Raw genomic sequence first — 12,318 nt, forward strand, 5'->3', positions numbered from 1 at the left:
TGTGTGAGTGTCCCTAGGATCCCGAGTGGTGCAGTGGTCTAAGACACTGCATCCCAGTACAAGAGGCATCACTGCAGTACCTGGTTCGAATCCAGGCTGTTTACATCTGGCCGTGATTGGGAGTCCCATAGGGTGGCGCACAATTGGCCCAGCGTCGTCTGGGTTTGGCTGGGGTAGGCCGTCATTGTAAATAAGAATGTGTTCTTAACAGACTTGCTTAGTTAAATAAAGGTTAAACAAATCTAAGTTATGCTCAAGTTGGAGCTAGGTTTGGGCCAAAAATGTTTTTTAAGTTCAGGTAGCACTGACAGAAAAGTTGAGTAAACTAAAAAAGGCTGTGGAACCAGCTACTAAATCCTAACATACACCTCAGGAGGAAACCCATAACCCTACAGCAGTGTTATTTTTACCATGGGAATCTTGGTGGGGCAAACAAACAATATATTTGGGGGATGCACGCCAGCAAACCCACTACACAACACTAAACAATACATTAATTGCACTATAACGGTGACAAACGGTGACCACAAACTGTTAGGGCCTACATAGAGATGTCCCAACAGCAGAGACCCAACACCTTACCACTGCTACACCTGGCTATCGGCGGAGCCTTGTCTGGCAGTAAAACAGTTCATTCAGCCTCATTTACTGCCTTTTTTAGAAAAACATAGCTGATATGGTTGATTTGCTTAAACAAATGTGGTTTCTACTGACAATTGAGATGTACAAACTATGACATAAGTGGACGACAAGCAGATAACAGGCCATCTGTAATTTCCATTAAGACATTGATGAGCGAGCTAGGACGGGACCTAGTCAATTTAACTATTTGTTCTGTACTTTTGAAATGTACAGTGAAAGAATTCACAACACGGGCCGTTCTTACTGTGTTCTCCCTGTACACCAAGTCAGAACCGTAGAATAAATAAAGGGGGCATATAAGCAGAAAATGAAAGCTCTTACAATATTCGATGATTACATTTCTCTAAAACAGGTTATAGGCTACATGTGCACCACCAAGTCAGAACAGTAGGCAAAATTAAGAGGGCAAAATAGACAAAATTATTAGGGTGAGGAACATGGGCTACTAACAGCTTACTGCACAACATACACTTAGTATTCAATCAATCAATTTTTTAAATCAAAACCCTTCTTACATCAGCTGATGTCACAAAGTACTGTACAGTAACCCAGCCTAAAACCCCAAACAGCAAGCAATGCAGGTGTAGAAGCACGGTGGCTAGGAAAAACTTAGTAGAAAGGCCAGAACCTAGGAAGAAACCTAGAGAGGAACCAGGCTATGAGGGGTGGCCAGTCCTCTTCTGGCTGTGCCGGGTGGAGATTATAACAGAACATGGCCAAGATGTTCAAATGTTCATAGATGACCAGCAGGGTCAAATAAAAATAATCACAGTGGTTGTCGAGGGTGCAAATGTCAGTTGTCTTTTCATAGCCGATCATTCAGAGTATCTCTCCCGCTCCTGCTGTCTCTAGAGAGTTGAAAACAGCAGGTCTGGGACAGGTAGCACGTCCGGTGGACAGGTCAGGGTTCCATAGCCGCAGGCAAAACAGTTGAAACTGGAGCAGCAGCACGGCCAGGTGGACTGGGGACAGCAAGGAGTCATCAGACCAGGTAGTCCTAAGGCATGGTCCTAGGGCTCAGGTCCTCCGAGAGAGAGAATAAAAGAAAGAGAGATAGAGGGAATTAGAGAGAGCATACTTAAATTCACACAGGACACCGGATATAACAGACTGACCCTGGCCCCCCGACACATAAACTACTGCCGTATTACTTTCTTAGCTACAGTATACATATCTCCCTGGCATATTACATCATTTATGCAGCAGCATGCAAGACATTTTTGGATTCACCTTGTGCTGTGCTTACTTGAACAGGAAGGTGGCACGAAGGCCCTTTGTGGGCAAATTTTGTCATCAAAGTCTGGCATTCTCTGGATTTATGGTGGTTTGAAGACAACTGGGAACTCTGAAAAAAAACAAGGTCGAATCATGATGACATCAGGGATCTTCAGGTTGTAGCTTTAGAAAGAGGCCCGACTTCCTGACAAACAATTCCGAGTTGGATGACTGTTCAAAACCTATTTTCCTAGTTGGAGTTCGTTTTTTCCCAAGCTCGTTTCACTGAAGTCAGATTTCCCAGTTCCGAGTTAAGTTATTTTGAGCGCAACAGAAATCATTCTGGATTGTTTATTATTTTAAGCTTGGAAAAGAGACCCTTAAACCCAGACTTGGGATCACACACCCTCTCCACTGAATAGCAGGCTAGTAATTGCTTTGCAATGCTTGCAGTTAGCCATTGATTCCTTCCAAACCCCTCATTGTTGAATTTGCGATTTCCAACTTGTGTAATGTTTATGCCCAATCGCCGATGAGCACCAATACATTTATCTTCATATGACAAGGATTGAAAAGGATTTGCCTGTAGATTGTCGACATGATAAATGATGATGACTGCTAGCTGGCTAGCTAAGATTTTGACAGTATGATGTGGACATGATCAGTCCAATCAAAGCTACTGTAGATATATCATGATTTGACATTTTGTCTGTGGCCAATGACTTTGAGCCTTCTTGGATGGGCACTTCTAATGTAACTCTATGGCAGCACCCAAGGGGCTTGATTTTTTGGAGCGTTACCTGTAGATTTTGTCGGTGACGTAGTGTCCCCATGAATGACTGAACACTGAGCCAATCATGGCACAACTAGAGAACATTACCAACCCCTACGCTCCGTATTTTCCGCTGGCTGCCCCACCACCACAAAAAGCACTGAACTAGACAGAAACACCTGCATTTTGGAGCTGCCTTACTCAAGAAAGCGAAAAAGATATCATGTTTGTATGCAGCTTTATTAACTCAATGATTTTTAAATGTTTTTACATTGTTTGCAAACTGATGTGTGACACGTATTAATTCCAAAATAACAATTAAAACAGGCAGGTCGCCACTGCCCTACAGACACCCATTCAATGGTATAATGATTATTGTCTCCAGCGACCTGTGGTGAGTGTAATTGGAGGAAGGGGTCTCGTGGTGTCTGGGCTGATTACAGAAGCCACTCTGAAAGTTAATCCACCATATCAATCACTACTGGAATGGGATGCCTACCGAGAAAACAATTGGTTAACTGCCAAAACATAGAAAGGGGGGAGAAAGAGATTAAGAAAGAGATAGGGAGATGCGGCAGAGGGAGAGATATAGGGGGTGAGGGAGAGAGAGACAGAAGAGAGGGAGAGGAAAGAGAGCCTGGACCAATCTATGTTGCGTTACACACAGCTGAGAAGCAGTGTGCTAGATCATACAGAGAGAGAGAGGGTGAATGAAACGAACAGAAAAAAAGAATGAGAGAGAGACATAAAAAGAGAGACGGAAAGTGAATGAAACGAACAGAAAGAGAGGGAGAGAGAGTGAATGAAACGAACAGAAAGAGAGGGAGAGAGAGAGAGAATGAAACGAACAGAAAGAGAGGGAGAGAGAGAGAGAATGAAACGAACAGAAAGAGAGGGAGAGAGAGAGAGAATGAAACGAACAGAGAGGGAGAGAGAGAGAGAATGAAATGAACAGAAAGAGAGAAAAAGGGGGAAAAGAGAGAGTGAATGGATTAGACAGGCTTCCCTCCTTCAGAGGCCTCTCTCTCTCTCTCTCTCTCTCTCTCTCTCTCTGTCTCTCTGTCTGTCTGTCTGTGTCTGTCTGTCTGTGTCTGTCCGAATAACACATAGGACTATTGATAAATTATAAACTTCTTCGTAATTCAGCAGTATTACATTTAAATCATGGACAATGTTTCTAGCCTTTCTAGTGAGGGTGATCAGGCCACACTATAAAGTCAGAACAAAGGTCATTCAACCCCTTTAAATGAGTGTTCCTTTCCCTGAACCTCAGACTAATTATTTAAAAACATTTCAAACATCTTGTGTACCAGGTTTACATTGGTTGGTTTTCAGTACATTCCTTATCAAGATAATGTACTTGTGTTCAACTGAACCTGACAATAGAAAACATGTTGTGTCTTTAAGGTGCGTCCTTTCTAACCTGTGAAAAACCCACAAAAACTAAATCAGACATGGTACTAAAAATACTAACAAATATTCATAACAATTGTGTTGTGTATGGGTGCCTGCAAACCGTAGGGTAAACTTAAAACACATCAGATGATACAGTGTCCCTTTAAGCGGAATAAATACCTTCTAGAAAAAACTATTCCAGAGCCCCTTTCCGGTAATCTTATCTTTTTAACCTGTTGCATTAATTTAGTCAAAATATAAAATCTGTTGTTTAACAAATCTTGTTGAAACTTCAAAAAGTTAGTGCTGGTTTATCAGCTTAAAAGTTGCTACAAATACATTTACTTCAATCTACTTTAAATACTTGACACTGTTCCACGTAATGGAAACAGATTATCGTTTTAAATTACATTACCTTCTTGCTTAAATTCACTGGTGTTACCCAAACTATAAAATGTAGTAATAATAATTAGAAATAGTCAAAGAACGTCTCCCATTCAACTATTCATACCTCTGCTCCAAATGTCCCATTCAACTATTCATACCTCTGCTCCAAATGTCCCATTCAACTATTCATACCTCTGCTCCAAATGTCCCATTCGACTATTCATACCTCTGCTCCAAATGTCCCATTCGACTATTCATACCTCTGCTCCAAATGTCCCATTCGACTATTCATACCTCTGCTCCAAATGTCCCATTCGACTATTCATACCTCTGCTCCAAATGTCCCATTCGACTATTCATACCTCTGCTCCAAATGTCCCATTCGACTATTCATACCTCTGCTCCAAATGTCCCATTCGACTATTCATACCTCTGCTCCAAATGTCCCATTCGACTATTCATACCTCTGCTCCAAATGTCCCATTCGACTATTCATACCTCTGCTCCAAATGTCCCATTCGACTATTCATACCTCTGCTCCAAATGTCCCATTCGACTATTCATACCTCTGCTCCAAATGTCCCATTCGACTATTCATACCTCTGCTCCAAATGTCCCATTCGACTATTCATACCTCTGCTCCAAATGTCCCATTTTGTCCCTTACAGCCTGTTTGAGTTCAGTGAGTACTACTCACTGTCACTCGCGGCTTATCTAATTTGTCTGTCTCAAGGCTCAAAATCCCTCTATTCATCATGTAACCTTGTATTGAAACCTCAGCTTCTTCAATTTACTAAAATATGGCATTATTAGAGTGCTATTCAAAAAAAGACAAATAACATATTACCACTCACATACTGTCAACACTTATTAAGTTTACAACAACCCTCCTTATCAATGTCTTCCTCACTGTCACTTATCTTCAGGTTAAGAAAACAAAACAAACCTAACATGATCATTCTCTCCTTACTGGAAGGCAATGTTTTCATTGTAGTCCACCCTAACAATGTTACTCTAAATTGTATTACCAACCTCTGTTGGATATTCACTTTCTGCTTCACGCTTATTAAATGTCTATTATTTTAAGATTAACATGTAATGCGCCAAATTTATAAAATACATCAGCCGATTCCTAACGGAAAAGATCAATTTCAGTGGGAGCGAAAATAGTTCACAATACTAGAGCCTCTCACTGCCCCCAAAGTCAATTCATCGCTGTTGCAGCCTTGTTTAATCATGCAATAATGAATACCCATGTTTAGTTATCAATTATGATCATGGTAACAGCTCTATGCATTATATTTAAGTACTGTAACTGTCCCTTCTGATTAGACTACAGGTAATAAAACAAACACTTGCTGTTGTTGACAAGCATATTTTCAGTTCATATCCATATTATTAATATTTGATTCAGTGATTTCAATTACGACCCCCCATTCTCAGTAGGCTACTCCAGCAGACCATTAAGCAACACAAAAAACCTATTACCTCAATCGCTTCGCTATTCATGTTGAATAAGTCTTTACATTTTAACTAAGCTAGCTGCTAAATCGTTCAGTTTACATCTTAAAACAATCACTGGCTGATATCTAGCTAAGCAAACCATGGCAATAGTTGAATTACAATCAGAAACCCAGATTTTGGTCAGTAACATAGATCCTATGCCAATTGAAATGACAAGCAAACCCCGCAAATAACCCAATTATAATGGTTTGTAGTCTTAAAACCTCTACTTCATCACCATCCCGGATCCGGGAGCATCCTCATCAGTAAAAAAGCTGAATAGCATAGCCTAGCATAGCGCCACAAGTAAATACTAGCATATAAATATCATGAAATCAAGTCCAAGACACCAAATGAAAGATACACATCTTGTGAATCCAGCCATCATTTCCGATTTTTAAAATGTTTTACAGCGAAAACACAATATGTATTTCTATTAGCTAACCACAATAGCAAAAGACTCAACCGCATATTTTCACCATTTTTTTACCGCATAGGTAACTATCACAAAACCGACCAAATAGAGATATAATTAGTCACTAACCAAGAAACAACTTCATCAGATGACAGTCTTATAACATGTTATACAATAAATCTATGTTTTGTTCGAAAATGTGCATATTTGAGGTATAAATCATAGTTTTACATTGCAGCTACCATAAAAAATATCACCAAAGCAGCCGGAATAATTACAGAGAGCAACGTGAAATACCTAAATACTCATCATAAAACATTTATGAAAAATACATGGTGTACAGCAAATGAAAGATAAACATCTTGTGAATCCAGCCAATATTTCAGATTTTTTAAGTGTTTTACAGCGAAAACACAATATAGCATTATATTAGCTTACCACATTAGCCAACCACACAAACGCATTCATTCACCGCAAAGGTAGCGATCGCAAAAAAACAGCAAAAGATATAAAATTATTCACTAACCTTGACAAACTTCATCAGATGACAGTCCTATAACATCATGTTACACAATACATATATGTTTTGTTCGAAAATGTGCATATTTAGCGGTACAAATCGTGGTTTTACAATGTGAATACGTAGTCAAAATGCACAAAATTGTCCGGAGATATCTTGGACAGTCACCTAATCTAATCAAATAACTCATCATAAACTTTACTAAAAAATACATGTTGTACAGCAAATGAAAGATACACTAGTTCTTAATGCAACCGCTGTGTTAGATTTTTAAAAATAACTTTAGTACGACATACAGCTTACGTTATAGCGAGACAGCGCCCAAAATAAGGGCGGAAAATATGACTAAACATTTTCCACAGAAATACGAAATAACATCATAAATGGTTCCTACTTTTGCTGAGCTTCCATCAGAATCTTGTACAAGGAGTCCTTTGTCCAGAATAATCGTTGTTTGGTTTTAGAATGTCCTCTTCTCCTGTCGAATTAGCAACCATAGCTAGCCATGTGGCGCAAACGTGGCCAACTTCACATGACGCAAAGAAAAGAAAATTCCAAAACTCGCAATAAACGTTCAATAAACTGATATAACTCGGTTTAAAAAAACTACTTTATGATGTTTTTATCACATATATCAAATAAAATCAGAGCCGGAGATATCTAACGTCTATACCGAAAGCTTTTCAGAATGCAATCTGGGGTTCCTTCTCGCGCCTTCCAAGACAATGAAATTTCCAGACACGTCATTCCAAAAGCTCTTGTTCGGCCTCAGATCAAGCTAGACACCCCATTCCACCTCTCACTGCCTGTTGACATCTAGTGGAAGGCGTGTGCAGTGCATGTATATCCATAGATTTCAGGCAAATTAATAGGAAGGCCCTGGAACAGAGCCTCGATTTCAGATTTTTCAGGCTTGCAAGCCTCCCCTTTTCCTCCAAACATAACGATGGTCATTATGGCCAAACAGTTCTATTTTTGTTTCATCAGACCAGAGGACATTTCTCCAAAAAGTACAATCTTTGTCCCCATGTGCAGTTGCAAACCGTAGTCCGGCTTTTTTTATGGCGGTTTTGGAGCAGTGGCTTCTTCCTTGCTGAGCGGCCTTTCAGGTTATGTTGATATAGGACTCGTTTTACTGTGGATATAGATACTTTGTACCTGTTTCCACCAGCATCTTCACAAGGTCCTTTGCTGTTCTTCTGGGATTTATTTGCACTTTTCGCACCAAAGTACGTTAATCTCTATGAGACAGAACACTTCTCCTTCCTGAGCGGTATGATGACTGCGCGGTCCTATTGTGTTTATACTTGCGTACTATTGTTTGTACAGATGAACGTGGTACCTTCAGGCATTTGGAAATTGCTCCCAAGGATGAACCAGACTTGTGGAGGTCTACAATTTTTTTTTTCTGAGGTCTTGGCTGATTTCTTTTGATTTTCCCATGATGTCAAGCAAAGAGGCACTGAGTTTGAAGGTAGGCCTTGAAATACATCCACAGGTACACCTCCAATTGACTCAAATGATGTCAATTAGCCTATCAGAAGCTTCTAATGACATGAAATAATTTTCTGGAATTTTCCAAGCTGTATAAAGGCACAGTCAACTTAGTGTATGTAAACTTCTGACCCACTCGAATTGTGATACAGTGAATAATAAATAATCTGTCTGTAAACAATTGTTGGAAAAATTACTTGTGTCGTGCACAAAGTAATGTCCTAACTGACTTGCCAAAAATATAGTTTGTTAACAAAAAATGTGTGGAGTGGTTGGAAAATGAGTTTTAATGACTCCAACCTAAGTGTATGTAAACTTCCGACTTCAACTGTATAGGTTGTTTAAATTGCATATCATTATTAATCCCATTATTACTTCATCAAATTTCTAGTAAATGATTATACACACATAATTTTTTTTTTAAAGTAATATCTTCACAGAATCCATATGTAACATTATAAATCAAAACTTATTATCCAAATTACAGTAAACTTGTCATGGAAATGTCTATATTTTTTCATCCAAATGTCAAATTATGTCAATTTCAATATCTTATTAACGCAACTCCAGATTTACACTTATTTCCACCTTCACACAACTCTCGTATCACCCTCACATCACCCTCGCTCAACTCTCATATCACCCTCGCTCAACTCTCATATCACCCTCGCTCAACTCTCACATCACCATTCACACAACTCTCATATTACCACTCACACAACTCTCATATTACCATTCACACAACTCTCATATCACCCTAGCTCAACTGTCATATCACCCTCACACAACTCTCACATCCCCATTCACACAACTCTCATATCACCCTCGCTCAACTCTCATATCACCCTCACACAACTCTCACATCACCATTCACACAACTCTCATATCACCCTCACACAACTCTCATATCACCCTCACACAACTCTCATATCACCCTCACACAACTCTCATATCACCCTCACACAACTCTCACATCACCATTCACACAATTCTCACATCACCATTCACACAACTCTCATATCACCATTCACACAACTCTCATATCACCCTCACACAACTCTCACATCACCATTCACTCAACTCTCACATCCCCATTCACTCAACTCTCATATCACCCTCACTCAACTCTCATATCACCCTCACTCAACTCTCACATCAACATTCACACAACTCTCATATCACCCTCACACAACTCTCATATCACCATTCACTCAACTCTCACATCACCATTCACTCAACTCTCATATCACCATTCACACAACTCTCATATCACCATTCACTCAACTCTCACATCACCATTCACTCAACTCTCATATCACCCTCACTCAACTCTCATATCACCATTCACACAACTCTCATATCACCATTCACTCAACTCTCACATCACCATTCACTCAACTCTCATATCACCCTCACACAACTCTCACATCACCATTCACTCAACTCTCATACCACCCTCACACAACTCTCACATCACCATTCACACAACTCTCACATCACCCTTCACACAACTCTCATATCACCCTCACACAACTCTCATATCACCATTCACTCAACTCTCACATCACCATTCACTCAACTCTCATATCACCATTCACTCAACTCTCATATCACCATTCACTCAACTCTCATATCACCATTCACTCAACTCTCACATCACCATTCACTCAACTCTCATATCACCCTCACACAACTCCCATATCACCATTCACTCAACTCTCATATCACCATTCACACAACTCTCATATCACCCTCACACAACTCTCATATCACCATTCACTCAACTCTCACATCACCATTCACTCAACTCTCACATCACCCTCACACAACTCTCATATCACCATTCACTCAACTCTCATATCACCATTCACTCAACTCTCATATCACCATTCACTCAACTCTCATATCACCATTCACTCAACTCTCATATCACCATTCACACAACTCTCATATCACCCTCACACAACTCTCATATCACCATTCACTCAACTCTCACATCACCATTCACTCAACTCTCATATCACCATTCACTCAACTCTCATATCACCATTCACTCAACTCTCATATCACCATTCACACAACTCTCATATCACCCTCACACAACTCTCATATCACCATTCACTCAACTCTCACATCACCATTCACTCAACTCTCATATCACCATTCACTCAACTCTCATATCACCATTCACTCAACTCTCACATCACCATTCACTCAACTCTCACATCACCCTCACACAACTCTCACATCACCATTCACTCAACTCTCACATCACCATTCACACAGTACTGTTGAAAAACATACTTAATCAATATTTTTATAACGTGCAGAAATATTTTCTTACTCCTACGCATTTATACTTAAGGACTAGTTCCTGTAATTACATAATTTGCACATTTGCATTTTACAACTGTATACTAACCCAGGGCATTTATAATGCATTTTACACCTTTCCTTACAACGACAGTACCTTCACGACTCCGTGTTTTCACCTATTAGGACAGATAATAATATAATACAGTATCATAATAATAGAATACAGTACAAAAATACTGTAATACAGTATCATCAGAACTTCCTTTTTATTATAACGATATTTTCAGAATCTTATATCCTGAAGACGGCAGTATGTTCACGACTCTGTATTTCTCTTCTCAGGACAGTACGTTCACGACTCTGTATTTCTCTCCTCGGGACAGTACGTTCACGACTCTGTATTTCTCTCCTCAGGACAGTACGTTCACGACTCTGTATTTCTCTTCTCAGGACAGTACGTTCACGACTCTGTATTTCTCTCCTCAGGACAGTATGTTCACGACTCTGTATTTCTCTCCTCAGGACAGTACGTTCACGACTCTGTATTTCTCTTCTCAGGACAGTACGTTCACGACTCTGTATTTCTCTTCTCAGGACAGTACGTTCACGACTCTGTATTTCTCTCCTCAGGACAGTACGTTCACGACTCTGTATTTCTCTCCTCAGGACAGTACGTTCACGACTCTGTATTTCTCTCCTCAGGACAGTACGTTCACGACTCTGTATTTCTCTCCTCAGGACAGTACGTTCACGACTCTGTATTTCTCTCCTCAGGACAGTACGTTCACGACTCTGTATTTCTCTCCTCAGGACAGTATGTTGACGACTCTGTATTTCTCTTCTCAGGACAGTACGGTCACGACTTGTTTTCTATTATGACGATTGCTTCAAAATCTTATAATCTTAAGAACTGCAGTACAGTCCCGACGCCGTCTTTTACTCTAGGGCAGTACAGTCCCAACACCGTCTTTTACTCTAGGGCAGTACAGTCCCGACGCCGTCTTTTACTCTAGGGCAGTACAGTCCCGACGCCGTCTTTTACTCTAGGGCAGTACAGTCCCGACACCGTCTTTTACTCTAGGGCAGTACAGTCCCAACACCGTCTTTTACTCTAGGGCAGTACAGTCCCGACGCCGTCTTTTACTCTAGGGCAGTACAGTCCCGACGCCGTCTTTTACTCTAGGGCAGTACAGTCCCGACGCCGTCTTTTACTCTAGGGCAGTACAGTCCCAACACCGTCTTTTACTCTAGGGCAGTACAGTCCCAACACCGTATTTTACTCTAAGGCAGTACAGTCCTGACGCCGTCTTTTACTCTAGGGCAGTACAGTCCTGACGCCGTCTTTTAATCTAGGGCAGTACAGTCCCGACGCCGTCTTTTACTTTAGGGCAGTACAGTCCTGACGCCGTCTTTGTTATAACAATACTATCAGGACCTCATAATCTTGACTTTGTTTTTTATTAATTGTTTCCAAGAAATGTTAGTCTCACCCTATTCAATTTGTCTTTGTTCGAGATCCTTTATCCATCTGTCGGCCCCCTCTGGAGGCCCCTGGGCAGGTCCCTTTCTGCTCCCTTAGTGAAGTGCGGGTTGCCTTGATTCACACCTTGAGTGAATCCCGTGCACGGTTGATCCTTGTCCTCAGGAGCGGTCAGCAGA

This window comes from Salvelinus namaycush, chromosome 27, assembly GCF_016432855.1.
Source record: "Salvelinus namaycush isolate Seneca chromosome 27, SaNama_1.0, whole genome shotgun sequence".
NCBI lineage: Eukaryota > Metazoa > Chordata > Actinopteri > Salmoniformes > Salmonidae > Salvelinus > Salvelinus namaycush.